The sequence below is a fragment of the Triticum urartu genome, chromosome 7 (genome assembly GCF_003073215.2).
Source record: "Triticum urartu cultivar G1812 chromosome 7, Tu2.1, whole genome shotgun sequence".
Classification (NCBI taxonomy): domain Eukaryota; kingdom Viridiplantae; phylum Streptophyta; class Magnoliopsida; order Poales; family Poaceae; genus Triticum; species Triticum urartu.
Window position 1 is genome coordinate 41,732,083 of NC_053028.1, and position 14,243 is coordinate 41,746,325.

The window sequence follows — 14,243 nt, forward strand, 5'->3', positions numbered from 1 at the left end:
AACGCTTCCGCTTTGGTCTACGAGGGTACGTAGACAACACTCTCCCCTCTCGTTGCTATGCATCACCATGATCTTGCGTGTGCGTAGGAATTTTTTTGAAATTACTACGTTCCCCAACAGTGGCATCCGAGCCTAGGTTTTATGGTTTGATGTTATATGCACGAGTAGAACACAAGTGAGTTGTGGCCGATATAAGTCATACTGCTTACCAGCATGTCATACTTTGGTTGGGCGGTATTGTTGGATGAAGCGGCCCGGACCGACATTACGCGTACGCTTACGCGAGACTGGTTCTACCGCCGTGCTTTGCACACAGGTGGCTGGCGGGTGTCAGTTTCTCCAACTTTAGTTGAACCGAGTGTGGCTACGCCTGGTCCTTGCGAAGGTTAAAACAGCACCAACTTGACAAACTATCGTTGTGGTTTTGATGCGTAGGTAAGATTGGTTCTTGCTTAAGCCTGTAGCAGCCACGTAAAACTTGCAATAAACAAAGTAGAGGACGTCTAACTTGTTTTTGCAGGGCATGTTGTGATGTGATATGGTCAAGGCATGATGCTAAATTTTATTGTATGAGATGATCATGTTTTGTAACTGAGTTATCGGCAACTGGCAGGAGCCATATGGTTGTCGCTTTATTGTATGCAATGCAATAGCCCTGTAATGCTTTACTTTATCACTAAGCGGTAGCGATAGTCGTAGAAGCATAAGATTGGCGAGACGACAATGATGCTACGATGGAGATCAAGGTGTCGCGCCGGTGACGATGGTGATCATGACGGTGCTTCGGAGATGGAGATCACAAGCACAAGATGATGATGGCCATATCATATCACTTATATTGATTGCATGTGATGTTTATCTTTTATGCATCTTATCTTGCTTTGATTGACGGTAGCATTATAAGATGATCTCTCACCAAATTTCAAGATAAAAGTGTTCTCCCTAAGTATGCACCGTTGCCAAAGTTCGTCGTGCCCAGACACCACGTGATGATCGGGTGTGATAAGCTCAACGTCCATCTACAATGGGTGCAAGCCAGTTTTGCACACGCAGAATACTCGGGTTAAACTTGACGAGCCTAGCATATGCAGATATGGCCTGGGAACACGGAGACCGAAAGGTCGAGCGTGAATCATATAGTAGATATGATCAACATAGTGATGTTCACCATTGAAAACTACTCCATTTCACGTGATGATCGGTTATGGTTTAGTTGATTTGGATCACGTGATCACTTAGAGGATTAGAGGGATGTCTATCTAAGTGGGAGTTCTTAAGTAATATGATTAATTGAACTTAAATTTATCATGAACTTAGTACCTGATAGTATCTTGCTTGTCTATGTTGATTGTAGATAGATGGCCCGTGCTGTTGTTCCGTTGAATTTTAATGTGTTCCTTGAGAAAGCAAAGTTGAAAGATGATGGTAGCAATTACGCGGACTGGGTCCGTAACTTGAGGATTATCCTCATTGCTGCACAGAAAAGTTACGTCTTGGAAGCACCACTGGGTGCCAGGCCTGCTGCTGATGCAACTGACGACGTTAAGAACGTCTGGCAGAGCAAAGCTGATGACTACTCGATAGTTCAATGTGCCATGCTTTACGGCTTAGAACCGGGACTTCAACGACGTTTTGAACGTCATGGAGCATATGAGATGTTCTAGGAGTTGAAGTTAATATTCCAGAAGAATGCCCGGATTGAGAGATATGAAGTCTCCAATAAGTTTTATAGCTGCAAGATGGAGGAGAATAGTTCTGTCAGTGAGCATATACTCAAGATGTCTGGGTACTGTAATCACTTGATTCAACTGGGAGTTAATCTTCCGGATGATAGCGTCATTGACAGAATTCTCCAATCACTTCCACCTAGCTACAAGAGCTTCGTGATGAACTATAATATGCAAGGGATGGATAAGACAATTCCCGAGCTCTTCGCAATGCTAAAGGCTGCGGAGGTAGAAATCAAGAAGGAGCATCAAGTGTTGATGGTCAACAAGACCACTAGTTTCAAGAAAAAGGGCAAAGGGGAAGAGAAAGGGGAACTTCAAGAAGAACAGCAAGCAAGTTGCTGCTCAGGAGAAGAAACCCAAGTCTGGACCTAAGCCTGAAACTGAGTGCTTCTACTGCAAGCAGACTGGTCACTGGAAGTGGAACTACCCCAAGTATTTGGCGGATAAGAAGGATGGCAAGGTGAACAAAGGTATATGTGATATACATGTTATTGATGTGTACCTTACTAGAGCTCGCAGTAGCACCTGGGTATTTGATACTAGTTCTGTTGCTAATATTTGCAACTCGAAACAGGGACTACGGTTAAGCGAACACTGGCAAAGGACGAGGTGACGATGCACGTGGGAAATGGTTCCAAAGTCGATGTGATCGCGGTCGGCACACTACCTCTACATCTACCTTCGGGATTAGTATTAGACCTAAATAATTGTTATTTGGTGCCAGCGTCGAGCATGAACATTATATCTGGATCTTGTTTGATGCGAGACGGTTATTCATTTAAATCAGAGAATAATGGTTGTTCTATTTATATGAGTAATATCTTTTATGGTCATGCACCCTTGAAGAGTGGTCTATTTTTGATGAATCTCGATAGTAGTGATACACATATTCATAATGTTGAAGCCAAAAGATGCAGAGTTGATAATGATAGTGCAACTTATTTGTGGCACTGCCGTTTAGGTCATATCGGTGTAAAGCGCATGAAGAAACTCCATTCTGATGGACTTTTGGAACCACTTGATTATGAATCACTTGGTACTTGCGAACCGTGCCTCATGGGCAAGATGACTAAAATGCCGTTCTCCGGTACTATGGAGAGAGCAATAGATTTGTTGGAAATCATACATATAGATGTATGTGGTCCAATGAATGTTGAGGCTCGTGGCGGATATTGTTATTTTCTCACCTTCACAGATGATTTAAGCAGATATGGGTATATCTACTTAATGAAGCATAAGTCTGAAACATTTGAAAAGTTCAAAGAATTTTAGAGTGAAGTTGAAAATCATCGTAACAAGAAAATAAAGTTTCTACGATCTGATCGTGGAGGAGAATATTTGAGTTACGAGTTTGGTCTACATTTGAAACAATGCGGAATAGTTTCGCAACTCACGCCACCCGGAACACCACAGCGTAATGGTGTGTCCGAACGTCGTAATCGTACTTTACTTGATATGGTGCGATCTATGATGTCTCTTACAGATTTACCGCTATCGTTTTGGGGTTATGCTTTAGAGACGACCGCATTCACATTAAATAGGGCACCATCAAAATCCGTTGAGATGACACCTTATGAACTATGGTTTGGCAAGAAACCAAAGTTGTCGTTTCTTAAAGTTTGGGGCTGCGATGCTTATCTGAAAAAGCTTCAACCTGATAAGCTCGAACCCAAATCGGAGAAATGTGTCTTCATAGGATACCCAAAGGAAACTGTTGGGTACACCTTCTATCACAGATCCGAAGGCAAGACATTCGTTGCTAAGAATGGATCCTTTCTAGAGAAGGAGTTTCTCTCGAAAGAAGTGAGTGGGAGGAAAGTAGAACTTGATGAGGTAACTGTACCTGCTCCCTTATTGGAAAGTAGTACATCGCAGAAACCGGTTTCTGTGACATCTAAACCAATTAGTGAGGAACTTAATGATGATGATCATAGAACTTCAGATCAAGTTGGTACTGAACCTCGTAGATCAAACAGAGTAAGATCCGCACCAGAGTGGTACGGTAATCCTATTCTGGAAGTCATGCTACTAGATCATGATGAACCTACGAGCTATGAAGAAGCGATGGTGAGCCCAGATTCCGCAAAATGCCTTGAAGCCATGAAATCTGAGATGGCATCCATGTATGAGAACAAAGTGTGGACTTTGGTTGACTTGCCCGATGATCGGCAAGCAATTGAGAATAAATGGATCTTCAAGAAGAAGACTGACGCTGACGGTAATGTTACTGTCTACAAAGCTCGACTTGTTGCAAAAGGGTTTTGACAAGTTCAAGGGATTGACTACGATGAGACCTTCTCACCCGTAGCGATGCTTAAGTCTGTCCGAATCATGTTAGCAATTGCCGCATTTTATGATTATGAAATTTGGCAAATGGATGTCAAAACTGCATTCCTGAATGGATTTCTAGAAGAAGAGTTGTATATGATGCAACCAGAAGGTTTTGTCGATCCAAAGGGAGCTAACAAAGTGTGCAAGCTCCAGCGATCCATTTATGTACTGGTGCAAGCCTCTCGGAGTTGGAATAAACGCTTTGATAGTGTGATCAAAGCATTTGGTTTTATACAGACTTTTGGAGAAGCCTGTATTTACAAGAAAGTGAGTGGGAGCTCTGTAGCATTTCTGATATTATATGTGGATGACATATTACTGATTGGAAATGATATAGAATTTCTGGATAGCATAAAGGGATACTTGAATAAGAGTTTTTCAATGAAAGACCTCGGTGAAGCTGCTTACATATTGGGCATTAAGATCTATAGAGATAGATCAAGACGCTTAATTGGACTTTCACAAAGCACCTACCTTGACAAAGTTTTTAAGAAGTTCAAAATGGATCAAGCAAAGAAAGGGTTCTTGCCTGTGTTACAAGGTGTGAAGTCGAGTAAGACTCAATGCCCGACCACTGCAGAAGATAGAGAGAAAATGAAAGATGTTCCCTATGCTTCAGCCATAGGCTCTATCATGTATGCAATGCTGTGTACCAGACCTGATGTGTGCCTTGCTATAAGTTTAGCAGGGAGGTACCAAAGTAATCCAGGAGTGGATCACTGGACAGCGGTCAAGAACATCTTGAAGTACCTGAAAAGGACTAAGGATATGTTTCTCGTATATGGAGGTGACAAAGAGCTCATCGTAAATGGTTACGTTGATGCAAGCTATGACACTGATCCAGACGATTCTAAATCGCAAACCGGATACGTGTTTACATTAAACGGTGGAGCTGTCAGTTGGTGCAGTTCTAAACAAAGCGTCGTGGCGGGATCTACGTGTGAAGCGGAATACATAGCTGCTTCGGAAGCAGCAAATGAAGGAGTCTGGATGAAGGAGTTCATATCTGATCTAGGTGTCATACCTAGTGCATCGGGTCCAATGAAAATCTTTTGTGACAATACTGGAGCAATTGCCTTAGTGAAGGAATCCAGATTTCACAAGAGAACCAAGCACATCAAGAGATGCTTCAATTCCATCCGGGATCTAGTCCAGGTGGGAGACATAGAAATTTGCAAGATACATACGGATCTGAATGTTGCAAACCCGTTGACTAAGCCTCTTCCACGAGCAAAACATGATCAGCACCAAGGCTCCATGGGTGTTAGAATCATCACTGTGTAATCTAGATTGTTGACTCTAGTGCAAGTGGGAGACTGAAGGAAATATGCCCTAGAGGCAATAATAAAGTTATTATTTATTTCCTTATATCATGATATATGTTTATTATTCATGCTAGAATTGTATTAACCAGAAACATAATACATGTGTGAATACATAAACAAACAGAGTGTCACTAGTATGCCTCTACTTGACTAGCTCGTTAATCAAAGATGGTTATGTTTCCTAACCATGAACAAAGAGTTGTTATTTGATTAAGGGATCACATCATTAGGTGAATGATCTGATTGACATGACCCATTCCATTAGCTTAGCACCTGATCGTTTAGTATGTTGCTATTGCTTTCTTCATGACTTATACATGTTCCTATGATTATGAGATTATGCAACTCCCGTTTACCAGAGGAACACTTTGTGTGCTACCAAACGTCACAACGTAACTGGGTGATTATAAAGGTGCTCTACAGGTGTCTCCAAAGGTACATGTTGGGTTGGCGTATTTCGAGATTAGGATTTGTCAATCAGATTGTCGGAGAGGTATCTCTGGGCCCTCTCGGTAATGCACATCACATAAGCCTTGCAAGCATTGCAACTAATGAGTTAGTTGTGAGATGATGTATTACGGAACGAGTAAAGAGACTTGCCGGTAACGAGATTGAACTAGGTATTGGATACCGACGATCGAATCTCGGGCAAGTAACATACCGATGACAAAGGGAACAACGTATGTTGTTATGCGGTCTGACCGATAAAGATCTTCGTAGAATATGTAGGAACCAATATGAGCATCCAGGTTCTTCTATTGGTTATTGACCGGAGACGTGTCTCGGTCATGTCTACATTGTTCTCGAACCGTAGGGTCCGCACGCTTAACGTTACGATGACAGTTTCATTATGAGTTTATGTATTTTGATGTACCGAAGGTTGTTCGGAGTCCCGGATGTGATCATGGACATGACGAGGAGTCTCGAAATGGTCGAGACATAAAGATCGATATATTGGAAGCCTATATTTGGATATCGAAATCGTTCCGGGTGAAATCGGGATTTTACCAGAGTACCGGGGGGTTACCGGAACCCCCCGGGGGGTTATTGGGCCTACATGGGCCTCAAGGGAGAAGAGGAAAGGAGGCAAGAGGTGGCCGCGCGCCCCTCCCCTTCCTAGTCCGAATAGGATAAGGGAAGGGGGCGGCGCCCCCCCCTTTCCTTTCCCTCTTCCTCCTCTTTCCCCCTTCTCCTTCTCCAACTAGGAAAGAAGGGAGTCCTACTCCCAGTGGGAGTAGGACTCCCCCTTGGCGCGCCCTCCTTGGCCGGCCGCCCCCTCCCCTTGGCTCCTTTATATACGGGGGCAGGGGGGCACCCTAGAACACACAAGTTGATTTTCGTGATTGTTCCTTAGCCGTGTGCGGTGCCCCCCTCCACCATATTCCACCTCGGTCATATTGTAACGGTGCTTAGGCGAAGCCCTGCGATGGTTGAACATCAAGATCGTCACCACGCCGTCGTGCTGACGGAACTCCTCCCCAAAGCTTTGCTGGATCGGAGCCCGGGGAGCGTCATCGAGCTGAACGTGTGCCAAGAACTCGGAGGTGCCGGAGTAACGGTGCTTGGATCGGTTGGACCGGGAAGACGTACGACTACTTCCTCTACGTTGCGTCAACGCTTCCGCTTCGGTCTACGAGGGTACGTAGACAACACTCTCGCCTCTCGTTGCTATGCATCACAATGATCTTGCGTGTGCGTAGGAATTTTTTTGAAATTACTACGTTCCCCAACAATATCATATTATGATTGTTTTGAGAAAATGTTGTCATCCGAGATTTATTATTATGGCTCGCTAGTTGATTATGCTATTGATATGAGTAATTATGAGACCTGAGAATTATTGCAAATGTGGTTAGTTATAATCTTTGCTGAAAACTTGAATGCTGGCTTGACATATTTATAACAACAAGAGCAAACAGAGTTTGTAAAAGTTTTTCTTTATTTTTTTCAGTTTGTCAACTGAATTGCTTGAGGACAAGCAAGGGTTTAAGCTTGGGGGAGTTGATACGTCTCCGTCGTATCTACTTTTCCAAACACTTTTGCCCTTGTTTTGGACTCTAACTTGTATGATTTGAATGGAACTAACCCGGACTGACGCTGTTTTCAGCAGAATTGCCATGATGTTGTTTTATGTGCAGAAAACAAAAGTTCTCGGAGTGACCTGAAACTCCACGGAATATCTTACAATAAATAATAAAAAATCCTTGCCAAAGATGAAGACCAGGGGGCCCACACCCTGTCCACGAGGGTGGGGAATCCTACTCCCAGAGGGAGTAGGACTCTCCTGGCGCACCAAGCTTGGCCGGCCAGCCTCCCCCCTCTACTCCTTTATATACGGAGGCAGGGGGCACCTCTAGACACACAAGTTGATCCACGTGATCTATTCCTTAGCCGTGTGCGGTGCCCCCTGCCACCATATTCCTCGATAATACTGTAGCGGAGTTTAGGCGAAGCCCTGCTGCTGTAGTTCATCAAGATCGTCACCACGCCGTCGTGCTGACGGAACTCTTCCCCGACACTTTGCTGGATCGGAGTCCGGGGATCGTCATCGAGCTGAAACGTGTGCTCGAACTCGGAGGTGCCGTAGTTTCGGTGCTTGATCGGTTGGATCGTGAAGACGTACGACTACTTCCTCTACGTGTGTCAACGCTTCCGCAGTCGGTCTGCGTTAGGTACGTAGACAACACTCTCCCCTCTCGTTGCTATGCATCACATGATCTTGCGTGTGCGTAGGAAATTTTTTTGAAATTACTACGACCCAACAAAAAATCCTATGGGTATGTCTCCGTATAAAATGGTTTATGGAAAAGCATGTCACTTACCTCTCGAACTAGAACATAAGGCTTATTGGGCAATTAAAGAACTCAATTATGATTTCAAGCTTGCCGGTGAGAAGAGGTTATTTGACATTAGCTCACTTGATGAATGGAGAACCCAAGCCTATGAAAATGCCAAGCGGTTTAAAGAAAAAGTTAAAAGATGGCATGACAAAAGAATACAAAAGCGTGAGTTTAATGTGGGTGACTATGTATTGTTATACAACTCTCATTTAAGATTTTTTTGCAGGAAAACTTCTCTCTAAATGGGAAGGTCCTTACGTTATTGAGGAGGTCTATCGTTCCGGTGCAATAAAAATCAACAACTTCGAAGGCACAAATACGAAGGTGGTGAACGGTCAAACAATCAAATATTATATCTCAGGTAATCCTATAAATGTTGAAACCAATGTTATTGAAACTGTAACCCCGGAGGAATACATAAGAGACACCTTCCAGAACGTCTCAGACTCCGAAAAGGAATAGGTATGTCTCTCTAAATGGGAAGGTCCTTACGTTATTGAGGAGGTCTATCGTTCCGGTGCAATAAAAATCAACAACTTCGAAGGCACAAATCCGAAGGTGGTGAACGGTCAAAGAATCAAACATTATATCTCAGGTAATCCTATAAATGTTGAAACCAATGTTATTGAAACTGTAACCCCGGAGGAATACATAAGAGACACCTTCCAGAACGTCTCAGACTCCGAAAAGGAATAGGTATGTCTCTCTAAATGGGAAGGTCCTTACGTTATTGAGGAGGTCTATCGTTCCGGTGCAATAAAAATCAACAACTTCGAAGGCACAAATCCGAAGGTGGTGAACGGTCAAAGAATCAAACATTATATCTCAGGTAATCCTATAAATGTTGAAACCAATGTTATTGAAACTGTAACCCCGGAGGAATACATAAGAGACACCTTCCAGAACGTCTCAGACTCCGAAAAGGAATAGGTATGTGGTACGGTAAGAAAACCGACTCCAAAACAGTTCTAATGGCAATTTTTCTTCGTTTTGGAATATTTAGAAAAATAGAAAAATAAGAAGCAATCCAGGAAGGACACGAGGCCTCCACGAGGGTGCAGGGCACGCCCAACCCCCCTGGGCACGCCCCCTGCCTCGTGGGCACCTCGTGCGCTCTCCGGACTCTGTTTTCTTGCACGTTACGTATTTTGGTTGGTAAAAATTCATTATATAATCTCTCGAAGGTTTTGACTCCTGTATCACGCAGATATCCTCTGTTCTTGTTTCGAGCTATTGCTACAGCAGATTTTGAGCAAGATGTCTTCTCAAGAGTCAGTCGGGGAGAGCCGGGTGTCTCATCCGGCATCGAGACCAAGGACAAACAGTGATGCTGACCACTTTGGGCCAGCAACGGAGGAAGAGATGGAGGCTGATTTGAAGAGGATAGATGCCATGGAGGAGGACCAAGAAGTCACTTCTCGCTTCCGAGCTGGACTCACGATGGGGGAACTACAGAGCTCGGCTATTCCAAACTCGGTTATCCCTTCCAATGTTAGATTTCTTTCTTATGAAAATATGAAGAAGAGTGTCACTTGTTCTCCCGCAGCTATGCAACACCCTTGGGTGCAAGGAGCTTTAGCCGTTACAGCGAAGCTTCGTAAGGAGATAATGGATCTCAAGCAACAACTTAATAATCTCGAGGAAGAGAATCATATCCTGAGGGGCATCATCGCCAAGAATATCACATCATCATCCCCGAAGAAGGAGACATAATCACATGGGTATGGGCACTCCCCTTGGCAACTGCCAAGCTTGGGGAAGATGCCCCAGTATCGTATCACCATCACACTCCTATCTTTACCGTTTTTCTTAGTTCGATCCTTTTAGTAGTATCTTGATCTAGTAGAATAAAGTTTATGGCATGATCTAGTTTTGAGTTTTTGCTTTATGATCCCTTTATGTAATGGAGTCCGTGAGCTAAATAATAAAGATTAGTGTTGAGTCAAGGGCTTGATTATTTTTCCATGATCTTGAGGGAATAAAAAGGAGAAAAGAATAAAAAGCAACAAAGAGATCATATTGATCTTATGGAGAGTAATGACTTCACATAGAAAGAGTATGAGGACTAAAAAATGTTGAGAGTTGACAAACATAGCTTTGGTCATCGTTGCAATTAATAGGAAGTAATAAATAAAGAGAGGTTTCACATATAAATATACTATCTTGGACATCTTTTATTATTGGGAGCACTCATTAAAATATGACATTTCAAAGAGTTGATGTTGGACAAGGAAGACAACGTAATGGGTTATGTTTTATTATATCTGAGATAAAGTATATTGTCATGGATCATCCAACATGTTGAGCTTGTCTTTCCCCCTCATGCTAGCCAAATTCTTTGCACCAAGTAGAGATACTACTTGTGCTTCCAAATTCCCTTAAACCCAGTTTTGACATGAGAGTCCACCATATCTACCTATGGATTGAGTAAGATCCTTCATGTAAGTTGTCATTGGTGCAAGCAATAAAAATTGCTCTCTAAATATGTATTATTGATTAGTGTGGAGGAAATAAGCTTTATACGATCTTGTGATGTGGAAGAAATAAAAGCGACGGACTGCATAATAAAGGTTCTTATCACAAGTGGCAATATAAAGTGACGTTCTTTCGCATTAAGATTTTGTGCATCCAACCATAAAAGCGCATGGCAACCTCTGCTTCCCTCTGCGAAGGGCCTATCTTTTATTATTTTCTACCTTATGCAAGAGTCATGGTGATCTTCACCTTTCCTTTTACATTTTATCCTTTGGTAAGCACAGTGTGTTGGAAAGATCCTGATAGATATATCTAATTAGATGTAAGTTAGCATGAGCTATTATTGTTGACATTACCCTTGAGGTAAAAGGTTGGGAGGCGAAACTATAAGCTCCTATCTTTCTCTGTGTCCAATTAAAACTCCGTAACCACAAGTATTGCGTGAGTGTTAGCAATTATGGAAGACTAAATGATAGTTGAGTATGTGGACTTTCTGAAAAGCTCTGACATAGACTCTTTCTGATGTATGATAAATTGCAATTGCTTCAATGACTGTGATTATAGTTTGTTAGTTCTCAATAAAGTTTCTAATTCATACTTTGCATTGTGGATAGATTATTACTTGAGCATAAGAAATCATATGACAATATCCATATATGTTGTTGTTATAAGATTAATCATGATGCCCTCATGTCTGTATTTTATTTTATCGACACCTCTACCTCTAAACATGTGGACATATTTATCGTTATCGGCTTCCGCTTGAGGACAAGCAAGGTCTAAGCTTGGGGGAGTTGATACGTCCATTTTGCATCATGCTTTTATATCGATATTTATTGCATTATGGGCTGTTATTACACATTATGTCACAATACTTATGCCTATTCTCTCTTATTTTACAAGGTTTACATAAGGAGGGAGAATGCCGGCAGCTGGAATTCTGGGCTGGAAAAGGAGCAAATATTAGAGACCTATTCTGCACAAATCCAAAAGTCCTGAAACTCCACGAAAGTTATTTTTGGAAATAATAAAAAATACTGAGCGGAAGAAATACCAGAGGGGCCCACACCCTGGCCATGAGGGTGGGGGCGCGCCCTACCCCCTGGGCGCACCCCCCTGCCTCGTGGGCCCCCTGGTGGCCCTCTGGTGTCCATCTTTTGCTATATGAAGTCTTTCGTCCGAAGAAAAATAAGCAGAAAGCTTTCGGGACGAGACTCCGCCGCCACGAGGAGGAACCTTGGCGGAACCAATCTAGGGCTTTGGCGGAGCTGTTCTGCTGGGGACACTTCCCTCCGGGAGGGGGAAATCATCGCCATCGTCATCACCAACACTCCTCTCATCAGGAGGGGGCCAATCTCCATCAACATCTTCACCAGCACCATCTCATCTCAAACCCTAGCTCATCTCTTGTATCCAATTCTTGTCTCTAAGTCTGGGATTGGTACCTGTAGGTTGCTAGTAGTGTTGATTACTCCTTGTAGTTGATGCTAGTTGGTTTATTTGGCGGAAGATCATATGTTCAGATCCTATATGCATATTAATACCCCTCTGATTATGAACATGAATATGCTTTGTGAGTAGTTACGTTTGTTCCTGAGGACATGGGAGAAGTCTTGCTATTAGTAGTCATGTGAATTTGGTATTCGTTCGATATTTTGATGAGATGTATGTTGTCTCCCCTCTAGTGGTGTTATGTGAACGTCGACTACATGACACTTCACCATTATTTGGGCCTAGAGGAAGGCATTGGGAAGTAATAAGTAGATGATGGGTTGCTAGAGTGACAGAAGCTTAAACCCTAGTTTATGCGTTGCTTCGTAAGGGGCTGATTTGGATCCATATGTTTCATGCTATGGTTAGGTTTACCTTAATACTTCTTTTGTAGTTGCGGATGCTTGCAAAAGGGGTTAATCATAAGTGGGGATTCTTTTCCAAGTAAGGACAGCACCCAAGCACCGGTCCACCCACATATCAAATTATCAAAGTACCGAACGCGAATCATATGAATGTGATGAAAACTAGCTTGATGATAATTCCCAAGTGTCCCCGGGAGCGCTTTTCTCTATATAAGAGTTTGTCCAGGCTTGTCCTTTGCTACAAAAAGGATTGGGCCATCTTGCTGCACTTTATTTACTTTTTTTTACTTGTTGCTCGTTACAATTTATCCTATCACAAAACTATCTGTTACCTATAATTTCAGTGCTTGCAGAGAATACCTAGCTCAAAACCGCTTATCATTTCCTTCTGCTCCTCGTTGGGTTCGACACTCTTACTTATCGAAAGGACTATGGTAGATCCCCTATACTTGTGGGTCATCATGTTGCTATGTTCCATGTCTCATTCACTTGTACATGTTGCAGCGCCAGGGCCAAAAGTTAAGGCGGCTATCAAACCTTTTCGGTTGTCGTGACCCCGAGTATGTATCACTGTCAGTGTCAAAACCGGCGGATCTTGGGTAGGGGGTCCCGAACTGTGCGTCTAGGCCGGATGGTAACAGGAGACAAGGGACATGATGTTTTTACCTAGGTTCGGGCCCTCTCGATGGAGGTAAAACCCTACTCCTGCTTGATTAATATTGATGATATGGGTAGTACAAGAGTAGATCTACCACGAGATCAAGGAGGCTAAACCCTAGAAGCTAGCCTATGGTATGATTGTTGTATATGGAGTTGTCCTACGGACTAAAACCCTCCGGTTTATATAGACACCGGATAGGGTTAGGGTTACACAGAGTCGGTTACAATGGTAGGAGATCTTGAATATCCGCATCGCCAAGCTTGCCTTCCACGCCAAGGAAAGTCCCATCCAGACACGGGACGAAGTCTTCAATCTTGTATCTTCATAGTCCTGGAGTCCGGCTGAAGGTATAGTCCGGCTACCCGAACACCCCCTAATCCAGGACTCCCTCAGTAGCCCCTGAACCAGGCTTCAATGACGACGAGTCCGGCGCGCAGATTGTCTTCGGCATTGCAAGGCGGGTTCCTCATCCAAGTTTTCGTAGAAGATTGTAAACACCAAGAGTAGTGTCCGGCTCTGCAAAAGTAAGTTTCCACATATTGCCATAGAGAGAATAATATTAACACAAATCAAATCTACTGACGTATTCCGCAGTGTGTCATCACACTACGGCCAAGTCCTTTACTCGGATCGTTTTTACTTTTCCACCTCAGCATGTTTTGCGAGGCGGTTTTCTTGGCACGTCTTGTCAAAGCAGAGATCATGTCCCCCTTTTATGGGATTCTCATCAATACGGACGTGGGTAACCCAACCGCGCCATTTATCACGGCGCTTGGGAGGCAAGCGAGTTTTACTAGGCTGGTGGGGACGCACAACCGCATCCGCCCACATAAGGGGATAAGGATCCACCTTTTTACATACGCCTTCTTCCTCCTTTGCCTATCCATCTGCTGCGCACTCGAGCTCCAGCGCCCAAGCCCGCACTTCCCACCTCAACCTTCTCCGGCAATGTCCGGAGCGGGAGGCAAGTGGATGGTCTCCTCCGTCACGGAGGGCCATGTCAAAAAACTAAGGAAGGACGGATA